This window comes from Nilaparvata lugens, chromosome 2 (genome assembly GCF_014356525.2).
Source record: "Nilaparvata lugens isolate BPH chromosome 2, ASM1435652v1, whole genome shotgun sequence".
Lineage (NCBI taxonomy): Eukaryota > Metazoa > Arthropoda > Insecta > Hemiptera > Delphacidae > Nilaparvata > Nilaparvata lugens.
This window is the reverse complement of record NC_052505.1, coordinates 52,786,974-52,810,663: the sequence shown is the minus strand read 5'-3', so window position 1 is coordinate 52,810,663 and position 23,690 is coordinate 52,786,974. Positions and strand designations below refer to the sequence as shown.

General features: G+C 34.2%; 1 protein-coding gene across 1 annotated transcript in view; it reads left to right on the top strand.

The window, feature by feature from the left end:
* Positions 1-3,117: 3,117 nt before the first annotated feature.
* The window catches only part of LOC111051066 (cadherin-87A), a 196,797-nt gene continuing 176,224 nt past the window's right edge, over positions 3,118-23,690 (top strand). Inside the window, exon 1 of the mRNA XM_039421490.1 lies at positions 3,118-3,787. The gene's annotated coding sequence lies outside the window, so the exon portion shown is untranslated. The remainder of the gene's footprint in view (positions 3,788-23,690) is intronic.

The following is a 23,690-nucleotide window of genomic DNA, read 5'->3' as shown; positions in this document are numbered from 1 at the left end:
TCGCCCCCAAAACCTCCTCTGATTCGGATGATTCATTCTTATAGAACATGTGATCCAGACATGATATTGAATTATTCTGTACTCTTGTGGGTTTATTTATATATGACTGAAAACCGTTTAAGTGTAGAAGGCTGCAATATTCATTAACTAGATTTGTGTTGAGATTTATGTTGATATTTATGTCACCGACCAAAACAATGTTTTTCTTACTATTTAAATCCTGTAAGCATTGATCAAGGTCCTCAAGAAACTGACCAACCGGCAGTGATGGAGACCTGTATATCGCAAGAATCGTGATATCTTTTTTCAGCCGTGGATCGTGAATATCTAAAATGATACAATTTGCAGATACAAAGTTACTATTTAAAGTTTCAGCTTTCAAATCAATTCTAACAAATATGCAAATTCCATCACACTTATTTAATGTAGCTGGTGAATCAATTTCATAGTATCCATTTAGATTGAAATTGAATTCATGTCTGTCCGTCATCCAAGTCTCCGACAAAACTATCAAATCATACTTCGTTTTACAGTTTTGCAGAAAGCATGAGAATTCATCAAAGTTTCTATTTAGGCTGCGTATATTCAAGTGCAATATATTTAAATACGATTCACAGTTTCCATGAAATTTACTTGAAGGATGGAATTCAAATACATTTTCTATTAATACAGCCAAAAAGTAAAATGAATGAAAAATAATTATAAGATATGAATATTGTAGATAGAAGAATTTTGAAAACTGTTTCTATACAATCTCGAATGATACATGTATCTGTATTTGATAATGAAATAGAAGTTAATATGAGAGAATGATAGATACACTTCCAGAGTATTGATGCAACCCAATGAAGAAATTGTCATTAGATAAGTATTATTAAAAATGAATCATTAACACAAATATGACCTCGGGCAATAAAAATGTGTGTATAATAATTTGTTACGGAAACTTTTTAATGGCAAAATTCCATGAACCTGGTATAGGCTCACTATTTCAGGATTGAAGACAATATTTTAGTAGAGACTAGACTAGCGGTAACCCGAGCTCCGCAAGTGTCCGCTAGTGTCTGAGTTTAAAGCACAAATACATTGAATTTATTTTTATAGTTCCATAGTTTTATAGTTATTAACAACTGTAATAGTTTACAATTGGGACGAAATTATGTGCTTGAAAGTGCTGACAAATCATAGGCCTAACTTCTTTCGAACTAATTTCCAATTCAAATTCGGGAATGGAACAGTAAGAGCTATAAGCCTGTTTTTCCATTTCCAATCATTTTAATATTATGTGTTTTTGTCCCTGTTGAATAAAATAAATAAATATAAAAACTATTTTATTGGCCTTTTATCTTAAGTAAACTTCTCATCACAAATTGAATAAATTTGTTTTTATTTAAAAAATTATAATTGTATAACAAAAATGAAAATAGGGTTACAACCATCCTCACTTGATTAAGAATCTTAATAATAATATAATATCGTGTGACCTGGCTGGCTCAGGTCTGGTGTCAGAGTTTTCAGGTCGCAACTGATCAATTTCAGGGCCTCTGACATGACCTAACAACTGCTTTTTAGGCAGCCGGGACCGACAGCTTAACGTGTCCATCCGAAACACGGGAGTGGCCCGAGAAAAATATCTTGCCCGGGCTGGAATTCGAACCCGGGCCTTTGGATTACAATGCCAGCATCTAATCCACTCGACTACGGCCACTCCAGAATCTTAATGAAAAAAAAATCAATCAGTTCAGTAGTTTAGACGTGACGTGATGGTACGTAATTCATTGTATTTCCTATTTTTCACATGTTTAAGCCAGCCAATATTCTTTTTTTATATATATTTTTAAGATATTAGTCAAGCTTAGTGGCCAGTGCAGACTACAAGATCTTCAGTTAATAAATTATCGATAATTGGAATTGATAATGAATTCTATATTTTTCCTTTCAACGTTCCTCAACCATATTTAGATGTTTTATTTTAATACACAAAAGTGGCACAAGGTGTAGGCTACCGTTGTGAACATTACAAAGGATGGGTGGAATACTTCTGTACAAAATATATTATTCAATATAACTTGGGCCCGTATTTTTTCAAACATATAAGGCCTATCACTGCTTGCTTAAATGATGAGAAAAAATCTCATTCATACAATATAATTATTGTCGAATGTCAAACACATTTATTTCATAATTTTTATTTTTGTTGGAGTGCTAATTCGTTTATTAAGAGCTGTTTTTATACGTTTATGAGCTACTTCCTTGTTCATTTGGGTGGGAGGAAGAGAAGAGGGTATCGAATCTGTATTGAGGGCTTCAAACCGGAACTCTGCCCCCGGGCCGCAAGTCGTGGTCACCCACAAGATACAGGTACAAACTTCGTTACTGTATCAAGTTGAAATCTGCAAATTTCACATTAAATCAAAAAATATTATGTTTAAAACTTCTATCAACACATGAAATATAATGCGACCTTCAATGATGAATCGATTTCGTCGATTTTTGTAGAGATGGGAAAATTGAAAAATGTTTCAAATCGCGTTTCTTCCAAGTAACATACAATCTTTTTATTTCCTTGGAGATTTTTGCTGAGGTTGAGCTCAAGGGCCCCTAGGCTTGTACGTAGGTAGGTAATAAGACACCTACCATACCTTAGTGTTTTTTTGCGTGACATTCTGAAAGGAATATTATAAGTTACCGTAAGCCTACTTCTATTTTTGGAAAAAAATCAAACACTGTAGCATTGTTGTTCGCATTATAGATTATATTATAATTGCAGTATCTGATTCCCTCTAAATAATAATATAATCTTGAACTCGGGGAGCTTCCCATGAATATACGGTAATTTGGTTTTCAGAGTGAAACTGTGAATACAGATACAGTACCCAATAACACGGAGTAAAACACGGGTTCTGTGGTAATACAGAACATAATTTTGAACCTCCTAATCATTTTATAATATCCCTTCAATTTGAAAGTCAATCCGTTTCCCGGTCCTTTTGGTCAGGCCAAGGATGTGCTGCACTCTTGTGGAGATATTTTGAAGCTTGCTCCCACTGCTTCTCCCACTACTCACATTCCCAAATTATATCACAGAACTTGGCTTTGGGCATGGCAAATGGCATTCTGTTGTCAAACTTGAATCTTGAACCATTCATTTTCGTGCTGTCTTCAAATTTGTGCTGTATTTAGTTGAAGGTGTTGAGACAAAATTGCTGTCTGGAACCTGAAACCGTGCTGAAACTCCGTGATTCAAATTCTTGTTCTTGGTTCTTCTGTCAGTTCGTCAGTTGTTCAGTTCAGTCTTCAGTTCAGTTCAGTGTCGGAGTGTGGGTTCTTGGTTAGTTCTTTTAGTTCTTGTGAGTTTACGTTAAATTATTAGTTGACAGTCCAATCTCATGATAATAACCAAGGAATAGGAAAGTGTCCTTACTAAAGTTCAGTGATATACTTGCTCCTTAATTATTTGTGGGCGTGGAAAGTTTCAAAACTTAGTTCTCAAGGAAGTTAACGGTACTGGAGTGTTGTTACATAGTTTGAAGGCTACGTTGCTTGCTGCTGCACCCTCGGGGGTTAGGAATGTGAATAAATAATATCCTATTGGATGTCTTTTCCATGGTATTTGTGATTAGATTTCGTAAACCGGGTAAATTATTATTGTTGAATTTTGTGATCAGTTTGTTGTGATGAAGCCGACATAAGTTCACAAAGTTCTATAATTTGTGCGTGAGCGATAACTGCTCTATGGGAAACAGATCGAAAGCCACATTCTATGCATTGGATTATTTTTTCTAAGGTAAGATTATTATGGGTACCTTATCACCAAGAAAGTAGATGGGTAGGTACCTACAAATTTCATATCCAGCCTCAATTATTATTATCCTGAGTTATGTGAGCAAAATGCATGCTATCTTCTAACAAAAATGTTAGAGAAGATGTTAAAGAAATGTTAAAGAAAATGTTAAAGAAGAATGTTAGTAATAATAATAATAACCCTGCAGTTGTATTTATTTGGTCATATTTGTACCTTACCCTAGTTTTAATATATATTTACAGGTATCAAGAATCAAGAATTTTATTGGCCATAAAACAACATTACAAAAATGTAAGCAATAGGCTTTGTCAATAATAAGTAAAATATCACAAGTTGGACTATAAAATGAACAAATTTACAAATACACATTGAAATATTGTAGTAAAATAACACGAGTTGGACTATAGAAACGAACAAAATTACACATATACATTGAAATATTCTAGGTACTCATCGACAGAATAGAAAGCTTCAGACTTGAGCCATTTATCAACAGAAATACAAAACGTTTTCAATGGTAACTTCTTAACATTATCTGGTAGTAAATTAAACATTCGAATTTGTAGGTACTTATGACTTTTTAGAGTTTTAGTCAATCTAACTGTAGGTCTAGTTATATCGTCCCTATGTCTAGTATAATGTGAATGTATAGAAATATTTTTATCAAAATTAGACAGATTTTTCTTCACTGAGATTAAATTATGATATATATACAGACAAGGCAAGGTCATAATTTTGTGTTCTACAAAAATTCCTCTACAAGATTCATTGTATTTCATACCAAATATAACTCTAAGTGCTTTCTTTTGCCATATAAATGCTTTTTTTGAAGAAGATGAGTTGCCCCACAGTTTTACTCCATAAATCAAGTGTGAATGGAAGAGACCAAAGTAAATCATTTTAATTACATCAAGGTTTACACAATATTTCAGTCTTCGTAAGAGAAATGTTACTCTAGAAAGCTTTTTACATAAATTCACTAGGTGATACTCCCAGCTGAGTTTACTATCTAAGTACATTCCTAGTAACTTTACAGGCTTGAAAACATCATCATTCAGATTCAGGTTACCAGTACTTACATTGTTGAGTGAAAATATTATTTGTTCTGTTTTGCTCTCATTTACCTTAAGTAAGTTGGCATTGAACCATACCTTAGACTCATCCATAGCCCTTCCAAGCGTATCCTGAACAGTTTTTATATCAACGTCCTTATGTACCAGAGTGGTATCATCTGCATATAATATTGAAAAGACAGAAACATTTTTACTAAAATCATTTACAAAGACCAGAAACAGAAAAGGGCCAAGGACTGATCCTTGAGGAACCCCCATGGTTACATCAAGGAAATTTGAGTTTGCACTATTCAAGCTAACCATTTGTTTTCTATTTTTCAAATAACTCTTGATCAGCATGAGCTCCTTATCTTTAATACCATACTTTTCAAGTTTTTTGCAGAGTATAGAGTGAGAGACACAGTCGAATGCCTTGCTTAAGTCCAATAGTAAAGATCCAACTGGTTGCTTGAGTTCAAAACCATTCAAAACATATTCAACAAGTTTTTCAATTGCATCAATAGTACTATGATTCGGTCTAAAGCCATACTGAGAAGGATAGAACAGCTGGTTGTTAACAAAATATTCATTAAGTTGAATTACAATACATGTCTCAATGATTTTACTTAGTATAGGTACAATTGCAATTGGTCTATAGTTCTGGGGTTCATTAGGATCCCCCTTCTTATAAACAGGTGTAACTTTGGTAACTTTTAGAAAATCAGGAAAAACTCCTTCACTCAGTATATAATTTACAATATAAGTCAGTTCAGATATAAAAACATCAACTACATTTTTCAACAAATAATTTGACATACAATACACATCCTCAGATTTTGAGTGACTCATTCTATTTATAATAAGACTAATGATTGTTTCATCAACCTTCTTAAATTTAAAATTTTGGTTATTCAGATTACTATTGATACTATTATTTAAAAGATCAGAGAAGTCTACATCATTTGTACTATTACTATTTGTTTGAATATTACCAGTTGCACATGACACATTAACAAAAAAATTATTAAACTGCTCAGGAGAGATTGGAATGACCTGTTTTGTTGAATTTACCAGATTACCTTCTTTTTTGACAATTTGCCAGGCTGCCTTGCATTGATTTTTAGCCTCAGCTATAAATTTACCATTAGCTACAAGTTTTGCCCTAGAAATCTCTTTCTTGTATTTTATCTTTAAATACCAGGTATACCAGGAATAGAGGGGGTAGGCTAGATACCTGAGAAATAACTAATAACACCTTAAAAGTTGGCAATAAATTCAGTTTTCTCCAGTTTCTTGGTCAATAAAACTCAACTTCAAACCCATCAAGGTATTTTATTCCATAGTTCTTGGTTACCATATTATCAAAGTACGGCAGTAGACTGAACCAGAGACAAGCGCAATATAGCTTATGCTTATCCTTTCCCTACGACTGAACTCAAAATATGACTGCTTCAGTAGAATTTGAAAAAAATCCACTATTAACTAATTTATTTGTTTTAAAGCCATTTCTGTTAAGCCTTCAGGGATCAGTTCCAAGGTTTCTTATCTATAAGTTATATGTACCAAAGATCTATGTAATACCAAATTATAATTGTTAATTACTATGGAAGTATAATAACCATTTTCTCATTCGGCCTAAATTATTCTAAGAACCGAGGCGGATTTGAAAATTAGCCGCCCTGGGCTATTCACAATATTTATCGCTTAATACCGCTATTATAATTAGGTATTAAATTATACCGCTTAGCGCCCATACTACTGCAGTGGGTCGAAGCGAGGTGGCCACTACAATATTGTAATCAAACTCAAAATAGGATGAGTCATGTTGAGGAAGTTGAACAATTTTTGTTGGATTTAATTAATAACAGTCGAATATAAGTTATAAAACAATCAATAATTGATTGCTTACGTACCTATACATTTTATTCCAATACAAAAATTTATTAAAAATTAAAAGTAACGTATCTACATTATTAACTCCATTTTTACTTTCCTTGCCCTATTACCATAGGTAAGGAAAGTATTGCTTTCCGAAAAAAATAAGGTACCCAATTTCCAAATTTCAGAGTGAAACTCTGAATACAAATACAGTACCCAATAACACGGGTTCAATTTAAGCACAAACAATTTATTAAGCAACCCCTGTGTATTCCAATGAACAACCACCAAACTAGATTGAACATCAGAAGCAGAGCTATTCACATTATCAACTATGTATTTGCAATTTTTAGAGAAGCCTTTGAGTTTAATCATTAACAACTTGCTTTCTTGTGAAATATTTTGCAACATATGTATGTATTGGAGGGCCAGAATTCCGCCTTATAAGCACGTTCAAACACACTATAGTGAGGTCCATGTTATAATGGCAGTGTAGGATTGACAATACTGTTGCTGTCCTTTTCTATCATACAACAAAACAGATAGCGCTATCTCTCTCTAGCTTTGCAATGTTGTCAGTTTGCCAGAATATTTTACTTTTACTTTTGACAGTGACTGTACAAAAGTAAACAATTTAGTCATTATCAGTCGTCATTTTTTTTCTCCATTCTATCGAAATACTTGAGTACACAAGTCATATAATTGATTTAAAATGTATTTTTGAAACAATTAAATAATTTTTAGACATTACCGTATGAGAAACACAAATTAAAATACCTGAAATGACATTTTAAAAGTTGATAATTATCCATCCTCCATGCTTCAGTTAGCCTACACTCTTATAGGTTAGACCTACTCGTACTGGTATAAATAATATTAAAAGGTTATTTTAGAATTATTTCCATTGAAATTACTTATTTTAAATAGGATTTCTATTTTTCTATTATTTTTAAAAGAAATTGGAATAGAGTACCTATCAAATAACTTAATTTCTGTTGTTTAAAAATTCAGATTGTTGTATCACAGCTTTTTAAATTAGCCGCCATTTCAGATTTGTATAAAAAAATCTGATCTTAGTTATGAAAGCAAATTTTCGAATCAAATTATGAAAAATTAATTTTCTTGATTAATTTGACATTAAATTGATTATTTTACTAAGGAAATGATAATTATTATTAGATCAAATTTAATGGGATGAATTGAGTAACAGCTGAGTGCACTCAGTGGCAAAATGGAGAGACTTGGCAACGTTTTTCTCCAATCTTTCTTCACTGCCATTATGACGTGGACCTCACTATAATAGCAGGAATCCCAACTTTAGAAGATGAGTATGAGCTTGGATGCTTAGATGAGAGTTTTTCAACTACAGATTCACTTATATCCTGCTTGGTCAAAAACTCTTCAAGGTTCTCGTAAGATGTATCAGGAGTTAATCTAGAGACAAACAGAAACATTTTACAATCCATAACTGTCAGATTGTCAATACCGGTCAAGTTACCAGTAATAAATTTTGTATTCTTTTTAACATTTACATTACCCTGCAACTTGGAACTCAAAGGCCGTTGTCCTTTGTTTCCAGGAACTTGGTTTTTAGGTTTCCTATTTTTCCTACCAACTACTGAAGCCCAGCTGTTATCATAAAGGTGCGTACATATATATGCGCCGCGAACATGAGCAATTCACTTTTAATCAGCTTATCTGTATTTTTACAGAAACGGTAAGATACAGTTATAAAAAGCTTGGCATCAGCTGATTAAAAGTGAATTGCTCATGTTCGCGGCGCGTATATCTGTACGCACCTTTAGACTTACTAACATTGATTGTCGGAACAGGTAAGTTTGAGACACATACAGATGGAAAAGAAGATGATTGATTATTATCATACAACTGATCATGCATATAGATCAAGTCACTGTCACTATTGTTATTGTCCTGATCGGGTAAATCAATTTTCTGATTGAAATTACTATTGTGTCCATCATAGTATTTAGTCAGTTCTTTAACTCTTTTATTCAAGCTGTCAACACGAAAATGTTCATGATTGTCCTTAGACACACTTAAAAATGTTTTAAATTTCACGCCAATCATAGATTCAATTTTTTGAAACAGTTTATCATTAAAAGAATCAATTGCATTCAATTTAGAACCAATATTACAAAGTCAATGATATCAGCTGACTCAAATCTGGCTTCACGACACTTTTCTAACCTAAAATCACAAGATGGACAGTTTGGAAAGGTCACCTAACTCACCAATTTTCTTGAGATCAACTGATGAAATATTAACTCGTTTGGCATGATACCATTTTTACTTTCCTTGCCCTATTACCATAGGTAAGGAAAGTTTGCTTTCCGAAAAAAATTAAGGTTCCCCAATTTCTAAATATCTATACGTTTCAAGGTCCCCTTAGTCCAAAAAAGTGGTTTTTGGGTATTGGCCTGTATGTGTGTGTGTGTGTGGTGTGTGTGTGTGTGTGTGTGTGTGTGTGTGTGTGTATGAGTGTATGTGCGTCTGTGTACACGATATCTCATCTCCCAATTAACGGAATGACTTGAAATTTGGAACGTAAGGTCCTTACAATATAAGGATCCGACACGAACAATTTCGATTAAATGCGATTCAAGATGGCGGCTAAAATGGCGAAAATGTTGTCAAAAACAGGGTTTTTCGCGATTTTCTCGAAAACAGCTCCAACGATTTTGATTAAAGTTATACCTGAAATAGTCACCAATAAGCTCTATCAACTGCCACAAATCCCATATCTGTAAAAATTTCAGGAGCTCTGCCCCATCTATGCAAAGTTTGATTTTAGATTCTCAATTATCAGGCTTCAGATACAATTTAAACAAAAAATTCCAAGTGGAATAGATTGAGCATGAGAATCTCTACAATTAATGTTCAGTAACATTTTCACCTAATATTTAAAATAAGCTCGAAATTCGAGAGAATGTGATTATCCAATTGCAAACTGTTGGCAACTGTTAGATTCTATTAAATGATTCACTATGAAGAGATAGCAGACCTCGTGTGTCTCCAGCGTTATTGCCCTGTCACCAGCTGGCTCGATTCTTTGAATAGTAGACTTGAGATGCGCGGGAACACTAGCGTCAGGTGATCAATTTTCATAACGGCAAGGGAAGTTGTCTGAGTGCGCCACACCAGATTTTTAAACACAATAATAATCTATATATATAAAAGCGAAATGGCACTCACTCACTGACTGACTCACTCACTCACTCACTCACTCACTCGCAGAACTAAAAATCTACCGGACCAAAAACTTTCAAATTTGGTAGGTATGTTCAGTTGGCCCTCTAGAGGCGCACTAAGAACGGATTTGGAAAAAATTAACTCTAAGGGTGGTTTTTAAGGGTTTAAAGTTCCTTCGTCTTTTAGCATGTATATTCTTCTTATTCCAATCTCTTAATTTATTATAATTAATTGAAATGTCCATACCATATGATAATATAGAACTATAATCTAGAGAGAGTACCTTTTAAAAACAGTTGTTAACTGGTAACTAAATTAATAATTTTGAGGGTTGGCATTAAGTTGAGTTGACTTTGTTAGGTTGGCACCAAGTTGAAGATTGAAATGCATTTATCGCGGAAAAATTGATTGGGCACTTCGATCAGAGCTATTCCTGGGAATATTATATTACTAGCCGTCAGGCTTGCTTCGCTTGCCATTTCCGTTTAGCCAGACGTTTAGTCTGGACCCCCGACTGGATCGTCCTACAAATGGAAAATGCAGGCGAGCGAAGCGAGCCTGCTGGCTGATCTCATTCTTGGACGATCCAGTCGGGGGTCCAGGGGGCGGAGCCCCCTGGCTAGACGGATATGGCGAGCGAAGCGAGCCTGACGGCCAGTACAGAATATAATGATATTGTTTTCTGTATAAAAATCTGGTGTGGCGCACTCACACAACTTTCCTTGTCGTTATGAAAATTTATCACCGACGCTAGTGTTCCCGCGCATAAAAGTATACTATTCAGAGATCCAAGACAGCTGGTGACAAGACAATAACACTGGAGACACACGAAGTCTGCTATTTCTTCATAGTGAATGATTCAATAGAATCAACAGTTACCAACAGTGCCATTGAAATAATAACATTTTCTCGAATTTCGAGCTTATTTTCAATTTTAAGTGAAAACGTTTCTGAACATTAATTGTATAGATTTTCATGCTTAATCTTTTCCACTTAGAATTTTTTGTTTTAATTGTATCTGAAGCCTGATACTTGTGAATCTAAAATCAAACTTTGCATAGATGGGGCGGAGCTCCTGGAATCTTTACAGATATGAGACTTGTGGCAGTTGATAGAGCTTATCAATGATTATTTTAGGTATAAATTTGATCAAAATCGTTGGAGCCGTTTTTGATATAATCGCGAAAAACCCTGTTTTTGACAACATTTTCTCCATTTTAGCCGCCATATTTAATTGAATTTGATCGAAATTGTTTGTGTCGGATACTTATAGGGGAAGGACCTTGAGTTCCAAATTTCAAGTCATTCCGTTAATTGGGAGATGAGATATCGTGTACACAGACGCACATACACTCATACACACACACACACACACACACACACACACACACACACACACACACACACACACACACACACACACACACACACACACACACACAACACACACACACACATACAGACCAATACCCAAAAACCACTTTTTTGGACTCAGGGGACCTTGAAACGTATAGAAATTTAGAAATTTGGGTACCTTAATTTTTTTCGGAAAGCAATACTTTCCTTACCTATAAGGACAAGGAAAGTAAAATTCATCACATATAATAGTTTTTATATCACTAACAGCTATTGCGTTTTTACACAGCCCACATAACGAAACACTAGTAGGGTCAGCCATCTTGATTCTCCTTTACATTTATAATAGGCTACTGGATCATTATCAAATTATTCATAAATGTTAATATACTTTATTCGATTGTCTAATGATAACGTTTCTAAAAATGTATTTTTTCCAATACTTATCAGTGTATGCTTATAGATCAAATACATTCAAGCATATTAATCATTAAACGACATTAATTGATAATTAATTTAATGAGTCACAGTCCAACTCTATTAAATCCTGTATCGCTGTATGGTATGTTTATCATTCAATTTACAATCGAGCTCTCCAAATCTTATACGAAAAAAAAACAAAATCCTATAATTTTTATTATCATATTCATTATGGGAGACTGCCAGCCATACATACATACATACTTCGATTAGAATTTGACTATCAATCAATTTGACTGATTCCAACTAACGATTTTTATGGGACATTGATAAAAAAATACAATCCTGAAAGTTGTCAAATAGGCATCCCAGTAGAGAGCAAAATGAAAAGATAATTATTGTGCAACCTAGCTTAGTCTAAAGCAATATTAAAGATAAAGATTTTATTGAATTTTGATATTATTGATTAATATAAGAAAAAATACCATAACTATCGACTTGCACCATCACAGAGTTCATAATAATTAATATTATGAGAAATTTAAGATCTAGAAGATTCAACTTTTATTTATTCCAAACAAAAATAGAAAAAAACTTTCCATACGTGATATAATGCTTAGGCCCTTAGGCAATTATAGAATCAATATAATGACTAATGTTCTTAATGAAGTATGCATTTTCTCTGATAATTATAATTATTATATTAGCAAAGCTCAGGCAATAAGCTTATTAATGATGATCTTGATCTCTTCATTGGTGAAGTAGTAATGCTACGGGAAAACTCAGAGTACTAGGCTACTATCAATAGTATTAGTAGGTATACAAATCATAATTATGAATCAGTTTATGAGGTGGAGAAGAAATATCAAGTATTATTAAGTGAAGTAGTAGTTTAACTAGGTTCAGTGATAAAATGAGTAAACACAATACAGAGAGAAATACAAAGAATATTTAGAAATTTATTTTAAACATCTTTTATCATTATAACAGTCTTTCTAGTGATTACTGTATGAGCTAGAATACAGGATGTTTGGAAAAGAACTCCGTAGTTTTAATGTATCATAGAATCTGTAAAAAGTGATATAGACTATTCTAGTTTGTGGTATTTGATTCAGCAACAGTCTAAGTTTTGTCCCCCTGCAGTTGCAGACCCACCAACAAGACGGAGCCCCTCCTCATTACAATAAGCATGTGAGCGCGGCTCGAGACACTCTCTTTCCGGGAAGGTGGATAGGTAGAGCTGGCCCAATTGCTTGGCCACCACGGAGCCCGGACTTAACCCCTCTGGACTTTTCCTTTTGGGGGCACATAAAAAATGTTGTATACAGGGGAAAATTCGAGACATGAACCATTCACGGGAATGAATGGTCACGGCGGTTGGGACAGTTACACCTGATATGTTGGTGAATACATGGCGAGAGCTTGAATATCGTCTCGACGTGTGAACGGCAACAAATGGATCCCAGGTTGAAGTGTACTGATTTTGAACAAAACTTGAAGATTCTCTCTTTCATTGTGTGTACTTGATGATGTAGTTTTTTTATCAATTTACACATTAAATTTATACCTAAAACTAGGGAGTTCTTTTTCAAACACTCTGTATAGAACGAGTAAGAAAAGTACGCAATGTGCATGAAGTTACAACTTGTTCATGTGCTTCTTATCCAAGTTATGAGATGACGATGACCCAGAAGCGAAAAGTAGTAGGTAGGTCGACGTCGAGTCATCCCCAGCCACAGCGGCCACATTCACTCTATAAAAACTGCCAGCATGATTATTTCTTATATAGATAGATTGATAGATTTCTTCCCATTCAACCAACGCCGACTGTTCAACGTGAATCTCTGTCAAGTTTGTGCTACTCGAGTTCCAACTAAATCTGCCCGAATTTCTTGTAGATAAAAATATCAATGCTTTCCATTGCAACTAATACTGACAGTTCCAAGTGCATTTACAACATAGCTGCATCTATGTCATTCGACCGCTTGATGATCTAGAAGTGTCCTGTGGAGCGTAGAGAGGATGTGTGGTTGGGAGAATAAAAGAATAAGAGAGAGAGAGAGAGAGTGAGTGAGAGAGGATAATAAGAGAAGATAGTGTAGAGTGAATAAGTAGATAGAAGAGGAGAATGAAAAAGAGAGGATATAGGTAGAGAAGGTAGGGGAACACTACTGACCTCTGCCCCTTCATCGCCCACTAACTTTGGTTTCTTTGTATTCATCCATCCTTGTTCAGCTACACTCTTGCTGAGGATTATAGAGATTGCATAGTGAGATGCACTTAATCTGTCAGTATTGGTTGAATGGGAAGCATTGATGTTATTCATTAGGAATGCTGACAGTTCAAATTGAATCTTACTGATGATGACATTGGCTGCAAATCTGAGCTCCTATCATCTTTCATTTACGATGGCAAATCTCGGCTCTATTACGTGGTCGTATTTGAATGCATCATGCTTTTGTCAACTTTCTCCAGGCCTCTCTCTATTGTGATGTGCGGCTGTGTTTGTTATAATTTGAGAAATCAATCTGGGAAGTTTTCTATCTGTGGAGTGGAGATAATAATGATACATTCTACAAGAACTAGAATGAGAAATAATTGAAATTTCTATGGACCAGTTCCATTTCTTTGTTATAAATCTCTGTGCGTCAGAGAAGGTTGATGTTGTTTATCCTTATTTAATGAACAAACATTTGATACTACTTGTTTGTTGTAGATTTAAAAATATATGTTGAAAGTTTTATATCTGTAGAGTGAAGCTAATATTGTGTATTGTGAAAAACCCAATAACTGAAGAACTAAATGTTGAACTCAATTAGTAATACGCAGATTGTTTATTATTATATTTTGAAAAACCAATAAGTGTTACATGTAAAGAAGAGCTAATGGCATTTTCTTTTGAATCAGTAATTCAAGTAGCTTCTAATGCTGAAATTAAAACCCAATTATTCCATGTATCTGTCCTGTAGGGAATGGAAAGTTTTTATCCTACAAAAACATTTTTTCAAAGTACTGAATTCAAGTTTTAATAATTAAATTTTGAATTTAGTTCAATATATTGTATGCTTGATTTTTCAGGTGAGTGCCGTACTTCCCCCTTCTTGAACCAGAATCAAAATAAGATGAGTTTAACTGTAAGTGAATTTATATAGGTTAATTAGAATACTGTCTAGAATTAAGCAATATTGAATAACTCTTAATTTATTTCTAATGATGTACACACATCTCATGAGAGCACAAGTATTGTTTCTGCCTTTCTGATTCATTAAGAATTCATTAGATAAATTTTATCAGTATTTGATAAGTTTTTCATTGAATAAACCCCGATTTTTTATAACTGAAATGTGTTTATCAGCTTCTAGAAAGAAGATTTGCCTTACATTGGTGTTTCTCCCATCTTAAAACTTGTTTGTCCAATCGCTATCATTTATTGCAATTTCAAGAATATTTTCTTATCCAGGTTACAGTAAAACTTATTGCTGCCTGCTGCCCTCTGACACAATTTTTAAAAACTTATGAATTTCCTTCTGTTTCATTTCCCAACTGGTTTTTGTCAGAGCATATACATTCTATTCTCTATAAATACTCATCTACATTCTTCTTTACATTACTTCACTTTTCTTTCCTATTTAAATGTAACTGCAACAAAGAAGAAGCGCTCCTGTCCTGCACCTCTATGACAGCTCAAAGTGTAATCTAATATTACTAATATACTCCATCTACCAAACACGGCAGACAACATAACAAAGCAAATTTCACATAACTTGAAATTAAGCAAAAATCACGTTTCAAGGAAGTCCGCTAATTTGTATAAACATATTAAAATGAGGAATTCTCTAAGTGTTCTTTTGAACTCCCTCAAGCCCCTCAAGCTGAATCATAGGGTTGTGTGGCAGAGAGGACCTGGAGTCCTAACTCCGCCCTAATAAAGGCAAATAATTAATAAGCCCTCAATTTCCTTGATTTGAAATGCCAGTGTATTGAATATTTTCAATAATATAAAACAGGCCACTCTCTAGCAGACCTCTATGAGGTGGATATACAAGACCTCTAAACGTTGTATTTTGCGGATGATTCACCAGCTTCTCATCATTTACCCGTCTATTCTTGAAGACGTAGCTTGCTACATTAAATATATAAATATCTGGAGCCGTCAGCAACTTCTCATTGGTTATTGTATAATGTAAATTTCATTGAAATTACAGCTCTTCATTCGCTTTCTCTTCTCTTCTCTCTTGCAAAGCCTTCATTTACTGTGAATGGAGTATTTTGGTCTGTTTGAACAGTCTAAATTGCGACACCAACTTCAATATCTGAATGGTTCTTTTATTTGATATTTGAATCTATCAGAAAGGATCCGAAATTGGTAACTATTGTCCGATCTCCCTTATGTCAGTTTTCGCAAAGGTATTTGAGCCTGTTTTGTATAGTGAGATTTTGTGGTATTCCCGTTCTCTGATATCGGATTGTCAACATGGGTTTCTCCCTGGAAGGTCTGTGGTGACCAATTAGATGAAGTTCATTGTGGATGTTTCAAGGGCAATGGATTCTGGAGGTGAGGTTGATGTCATTTACACGTACTATTCAAAGGCATTTGATCGTGTTAATTAGTGAGCACTGTTGAGGAGACTTGGGCTTTTGTGTGCGACTTGTGAATCTTTTCAAAAGTTTCTTGTTCCATGTTATGGTCGGGAGTGTTTGGTCAACTCCCTTTTTCTGTAAATCAGGTGTTCCAAAGGGTATTGCAATTGGTCCTCTATTGTTCCTTTTGTTGATCGATGAACTGCCTCTTAAATTAAAGAATGCTAAATGTTTGATCTTTGCTGATGACGTAAAATTCTACATGGAGATTGCTAACTCTAAAAACTGTGTTTTGTTGCAGCAAAATGTTGACAGATTGGCTAGATGGTCTTGAGTTGAATGTTGAAAAGTGTAAGTCTATTTCATGGTATGGTATGGTCTATGGTACATGGTATGAATCTGGATTGTGTTGTGTGTCTTTGGTCTTGATGGCCACAGTGGAATGATTTACGAGATCTCTTGTGGTAATATTGTTACTTGATAGTACATATTATTTTAGTTTATACTAATGTTCATTAGTAGGCTATTTATGATTTAATTGTTCTGATTTCTACAATTATAATATTTTTCCGCTATAAATTTAGTCCTACTTACATAATCTCTTGATTAACTTACACAATTAGTGGTTTCAATTCTGCTAGATTTCTTATTTTTTTCCGCAACAATATGTTTTATGTATACAAGGTTCTCTATTATTCTGTATTTTATTATCAGTTTTTTCCTTTAATACCTCAATAGAATTAGTTACGTACTTTCTTCTTCTTCATGTTTTGCTTTTTAAATTGCACTGCTCGGAGTGCGTTATGAGGGATTGAGATGGGATTGAGTTCGTGTTGGCCTCAAATACATTATTTATATTTTCAAATGAATGAATAATTCAATAATACACAGTGAGAATGAATTATTCTTGAGAACGTTTTTTCTAAATTTTGAATCGGTGTATCCAAAGGGTCAACTCAGATTGCTTGGATGTGAATCTTTTTCTGTTGCGCTGATCGAATCTTGCTTTGAAAACAACAAAATGATGCAGCCGTTCCTGAAATGTCATGCTTTTCGAAATAATCACTATTTTGTCGTGCTTTCACGCGATTGCTGTTGCTTTGCCGCGCATGAGGTTCACTTTAAACTGTCAGCATTGGCCGAATGGGAAGCATTGACAGTATCTCAATGGAATGCTGACAGGCTTGGTTGAATCTCAAGCAGTACAAACTATAGTGAGATCCACTTTATACTGTCAGCATTGGTGTAACGTTAGAGCATTGATGTTATTCATAAGGAATGCTGCCTGTTTGAAGTGAATCTCAATGTAGAATAGCATTCCAAAGCCGTAAGATTGGTTTGAATAGCAAATTCTCTTGTTGTGTTGCATGAAGATCGGTGAAATTATTTGGAGATTATTGTGTATTGTGAAAGTAACGCGTGCTGATGCCCATTTCTTGAATGCAGTGCGTGACCAAGTGATCGGGCTTCACAAGCACGTACAGTTTATGTATGCTCCAACCAGTGAGCGTAGTATAGAATATTCAGTGGCTCTAACATTTTCAAAATCTTCTTCGAAATTGAATAACAATTAAAATTCAAGATACAATGCTGAATAAGTTACGTCTTTAGCTGATTAATAATTATCAATGACGGGGGCAGGACAACTTTAAATTCGTGGTCAAGACTAACGGTCAAAGCGTCCCGCGTCCCGGACACATCCTCATCCTTATTCGGCCTGCACATTTAGCTGCATATTATGTACATATAATATATGTAGACTACATAAATGTACATATTATTTACATATAATATATGTAGACGACATAAATGTACATATTATGTACATTACACATGTAGGTACATACATATTTAGGCAACCACCCTTGTGTGGGACCTTCTCCAATAGGCCTTGTATTGATATCTAATACAATTTTATGTTTTTGTTTTGATGAAGTAGAATTAAATTATATTTAATTTTATTCTGTATATTATTAATATAGACTCACTACACACTAAATAGTATTTAGTATGCTAAATACAGCAGAACCAACCAGTTGTTTTTGTAAAGGAGGCTCCTTTGATTGGTTTTCGTGGCATTTGAAGTATGACTTTTGTGAAACCGAGTCCACAGTATATTAGCTAAATTTTCATAGAATAGAATAGAAAAAACGTTTATTGAATAAATAAGCTACCTTAAGCGAACCTCAAAGAGGCTGCTTGACAAGGTACTATTATACAAAACATGTAAATTCAAATATAATTATACATATATCAGTGAACTTTATTTTTACTTAACAGTTAAATTCACTTATCAGTTTATTACGCTGTCAAATTTACTTAACAGTTAAAATTATCATGATATTAATTAATTAATTGTTGGCTCAGCTCTCAAAAATCTAAAGAGTATTATAATATATAGTCAACCTGAACTTACATACAAAAAATAGAACAGAATGAATTACAACAATACAATTCATTAATAATGAGTTACATTATGTTACATCTACAGTGTAATTATTCAACCAAATCTTTAAATTTCTTTTCAACAGGCGCATATTAACAAACTCAGCACAATTATCGTGTAAATCATTGAAAGTTCTTGATACAATGTAGATTAAGGTGTTTCTGGCTAAATTATTCGAAGTAAATGGTACAACATACCTCTCATTCCTTAAATCATATCGATTAACTTTCATAACTAAATATTTTTGCAGAAGTAATTTTCTAAAATCAAAGTAAACAGAACCTTTTATATTCAAAACCTTGCATCTATTCAAAAGGTTCTCATATGAAATATCTCCCTGAGAATTGCTGACCAAACGTAAAATCTTCCTCTGTACCGAAGATATTTTCCTAAGATAAACATTGCTAGCAAATCCCCACCCTTGCAATCCATATCTCATAACAGACTCTCCCAAGGCTATATACATCATCCTCTTCACTTTATTAGGTATTAAATCTTTAATATAATACATTTTGGCCAATACCTGTTTGAGTCTATTACAAACATTTTTTATATGAATATCCCAACGAAAATGACTGTCAACTGTTACTCCTAAATACTTATAATTTATACAATTCTATATAAACTGACAATCTCTTGTACATATGAAAATATCTTGCTCCTGCAGTTGGAAACATTCATTGTTGAAGTATGGATAATAATTGTTGTTCTGGCATTTTTGTCAAAGACTTCTATCAAGAACTGATTTAACAAAATGAATTGTCAAAACTGTATTCTCATTCTATATTTTCAAACCGTATTTTATTTTTTATTCGAACAACTGTTACTTGATATTTTAAACAATTTCTACTCTCAGTCTGAGAGAGCTGCCAAAATGTTATTCACCCAAATGTATCTTCAAGTTCACGAACATCTTTTTTCGAATAAAATTGTAGAGTTTTTGTGATGTGTGAGCAAAGCATATCGTATGTGCAAATGACTGGCAACCGGTTTATAACGGCCTCCGGAAATATTCGCCTCTAATCTGACCTTGTTCAAATCAAATAAGGTAACGGAGATTCAAGCCGTACGCCTCCAAAACTTTCAACTTGAGGCCAATGAAAGCTTGAAATTGGCCAAATTTCAGGGCGCTTTCCTGATGTTGGATTAAATTTAATTTCTTCATTTACGTACGTAAAAATATGATATACTGTCCTAAACTAGTAATATGCTGATATACACCAATAGAAAATAAATAAAAATATCTATTTTCATTGAAAAAAAAACATAAATCAAATGAATGATTGTGAAAGGGTTAACAGGTTCAGCCTAAAACTGGCGCTTCCCCAAATTTTGGAGCAACTCAAAATTTGCCTATATTCTCAACCTATCGAATGAATTTTATTAAGAACAAAATCTCAAATTATACTTGAATTTGAAGATGAATTGATAAAATAGAAGTGCGTTATAACTTTTGGCCGTCTATTTAGCTCTAGGTTAAGCTCTTGAAAAATTACTGGAAGAGATTGAAGTATTAAATTGGAAAGATTGAGTTTGAGTATTTAATTGTTGGACTACTGAAAAATGAAAATAATGTCCAAATTGAAAACTAAAGCCTTTTTAAAGCCTATAACATAGCTGTTTGGTAGAAGGTGGGAGAACCTTTGCATCTCCATACAAGTCATACAATAAATGAATTTTGAGTAACAATCGTTATTATAATATAATCGTCATGATATACAGGTTAATCAGTAGCCTATATCTAGTTACATACAATATAAATAATGAATGTAATAGAATAGATTCAAGAAGTCTGTATTTTTAATAATCTAATTTTTCCTATTTGAGATTTAATTTTTCCGATTTAAGTTGGGATTGAATTCTCATTCATATATCAAATTAATTTATATTTCCAATACAATTTTTCACCGTGTAGGCTATACTTGAATGTTGTTTACGGTACTTCACTAGAAGATAATATACTTTGTTAGATACAGTGCTAGCTGACAGGTTGTGCGCATAAATTTCCCTGAAACTGCATTCAGGATGAGAATGAGCCCAAGGCGAGTCGTGCTGACGTTTCCCCGCCCGCTTGTCGAGAGCTGCGCCAGCCATTATATACACGTAGTAGAGTATAGAGTATAGAAGGATTCCTCTACTGGCCGTTATCCATCCCAATACTCTTTTAACGGTTGAATGGCTGACTGCCTCGTCTGTCCGCGGTTTATAGAAGTAGAGTGTATTTATACGAATTATATATATATATTTTTTTTATACAAGATTCAGTTGAAACTGTAAGAATTATTTATATTTTTAACATAAACGCTTCCCATGCAACCGATGCTGACACTCACTTCAGATACCGTGATTCTGTTCACTTCTCATGATCAGCCAATGTCCGTTCGTTCTATGCCTTACTCTTACTTGTTCGCTGTTGCCTGCCCTGCTGAGCACCTCAAGTGGGCGTTGCTTGCACTGAACAGTCTGCAACAGTGATGAAGCGTGAGAATGGTCAAGCACAAGTAGGCGATGGCGAACGACGCAAGCAAGAAGAAGAAGAAGAAGAAGAAGAAGAAGAAGAGTATGCGGTGGGGGTGGAAGAGAAGAGGGGTAGAATAATGATAATAATAATGAGATGGAGGTGGAGGAGAAGAGGGGTAGGAGGAGGAGAAGAGGTATAGGAGGAGGAGGAAGAGGAGAAGAAGAAGAAGAAGAAGAAGAGGAGGAGGTGGAGGAGAAGAGGGAGAGGAGGAGGAGGAAGAGGAGGAGAAGAAGAAGGGGAAGAAGAAGAAGGAGAAAGAGAAAGAAAAATAACAATAACAAGGTGAAGAAAAGGAATAACAAGAAGAGGAACAAGAGAAGAAAGAAGAAACCGAAGAGGGAGATTAAAAAATGGGATGAATGTAGAACAAAATGAAGAAAGAAAAATAAGTAGAAAGGGAGAGGAAGAGAAGAGAACGAGGTGAAGAAGATGAAGATAAAGAGGAGGAATAAGTTAAAGAATGAGGTTCAGGAGGAAGAGAATGAGGAGGAGGATGAGAAGAAGAAAAAGATTAATAAGAGGGATGTTGAGAAAGAGGAAGAAGAACAAGTTGAAGGAAAAGAGGAAATAGAAGTGGAGTAGGAAAAAATAAGGCAAAAATAGAGCAGAGCTAGAAGAAATTCAACAATGATTAAAGGAAGTAGAATGGACGATTCAATTATATCAAATAATAGAATGAGAAAACATAAATGATTTTGTGGAAGGAGGTTAAAGAACGGAGTGATAGAACAACCTGTAGAAGAAGCGGAGTAATAATAGATATAGGAAGTGTAAAAATAAGTAGAGTAGAGGTTGGTATTACAGCCAGTGACATAGGAGGAGTAAGAGGGTGAAGAAGAAGAAAAAGGAGAAGAAGAAGGTGTTGAATTGGAGGATGAGATGTAAAATGATGAGGATAAGAATAAGAAGATGTAGAATGAGGAGGTTGAAGAAGATCAGAAAAGTACAAGAAGGCTGCGTGAATCATGTTGAAGTTTGATTCAACGTAGAACGTAGAAAAAAGAAGCGCGTGACGCATTATCGTGCTTTCGGTCATCCGCTGGAGGTGGAAGAAGAAGAAGAAGAAGGAGAAGAAGAGAAAGAAAGAATGAATGAAAGAAGAACAAGAAGAAAGCTATGGACTCGTTGGTGGACTCGTTTCCATACAATCCAACTGCAATTAACTGACGAAAAATAGAAATACACACCCACGAACAGATTCTTAAGAGACAGCAATTCAACGAAAATACTAGGGTATAGCCCGCTCGGTATTTATATAATAAGCGACATTGGTTTGTACAAAAGTAGCAAGATAAAATACTTGGATGATTGTCTGTTCTTATAGCGAAACTGAAAGAAAACTAATGTAGAATTAAAAACTTACAACAGAAATTGAAAGAAAACTTGTTGAATAGAATCCTTTATTTGCAATAACTAATGGGAGATTTTGAAAGAAAACTAGTGAAAAGTAGTGCAGTAGCCAACGTCTTATCATTTTATATGCAATGCTAAATAATGTAAAACTAAAAACAAATGATGAAAGAAATATTGAAAGAAAGCAGGTGGAGAATGGTTCTTTCAATCCTTCTATTATGCGCAAGGCTGTAATTTCATGATAGCTCTTTTAGTTAGTTTGTATCGTGTTGACGAAACAATAACTCCTTTGTGGAACTGACACTATTTTACATCCAGGAATATAGAATAGAAAAGCAACTGGTTGCCGAAAAAGTGGGCCGTTTGTAAGATCATTTCTGATTGAAACAAAGGGACAAAGCATGTAACAGGACTGTTACTGGATTTCACTTTTCCTTTGAATCATGTGTAAACCGTGCATTGAACAAAGTCAATAAAGAACAATTCGTAGCACAGTAATTCGTAAAGTAATTTAAAGCTATTATAAAGTTGAGTGGTGCTAAAATGTTGAAAATTGGATGAAAAAGTAATACTTCAGTACTTCTTATTGTTGTATTTGTGCAATATGCAATGGCTACTCAATTAACTTTGTTAGAATCTATTCAAATTGAGAACATATACAATTACAGGATTAGAATCTTCAGGATGAAGATCAGAATTTGTTATGCATGATCTATACTCTCTGTGCTTCGATTAGTTTCATCATTCCCTTCAAAAAAGTAGGGTACGGTCTTGAATAGTTCAAATTGGGGTCATATTTTTCAAAGCACCCGGTAGGTGAATCTACATCCATAAAAATCTGATTTTGTGTGGTAGAGATAGCAAGATAGACAAATGTTTCAATGTTGTTTTGGCTTGATGGTAGTTTGGTGGCTTGACTTTAACAATTTTAAATATCTATATTAACAATCTCCCTGGACTTTTTTAAAGAAAAATTTAATCCTGTAATCCTTTGTAAAAACCAGTAAAACCAAACCAAGTAATGTTCATGGTGAACCTTGAAAACTCAGACTGGTCGATGAAAATTAC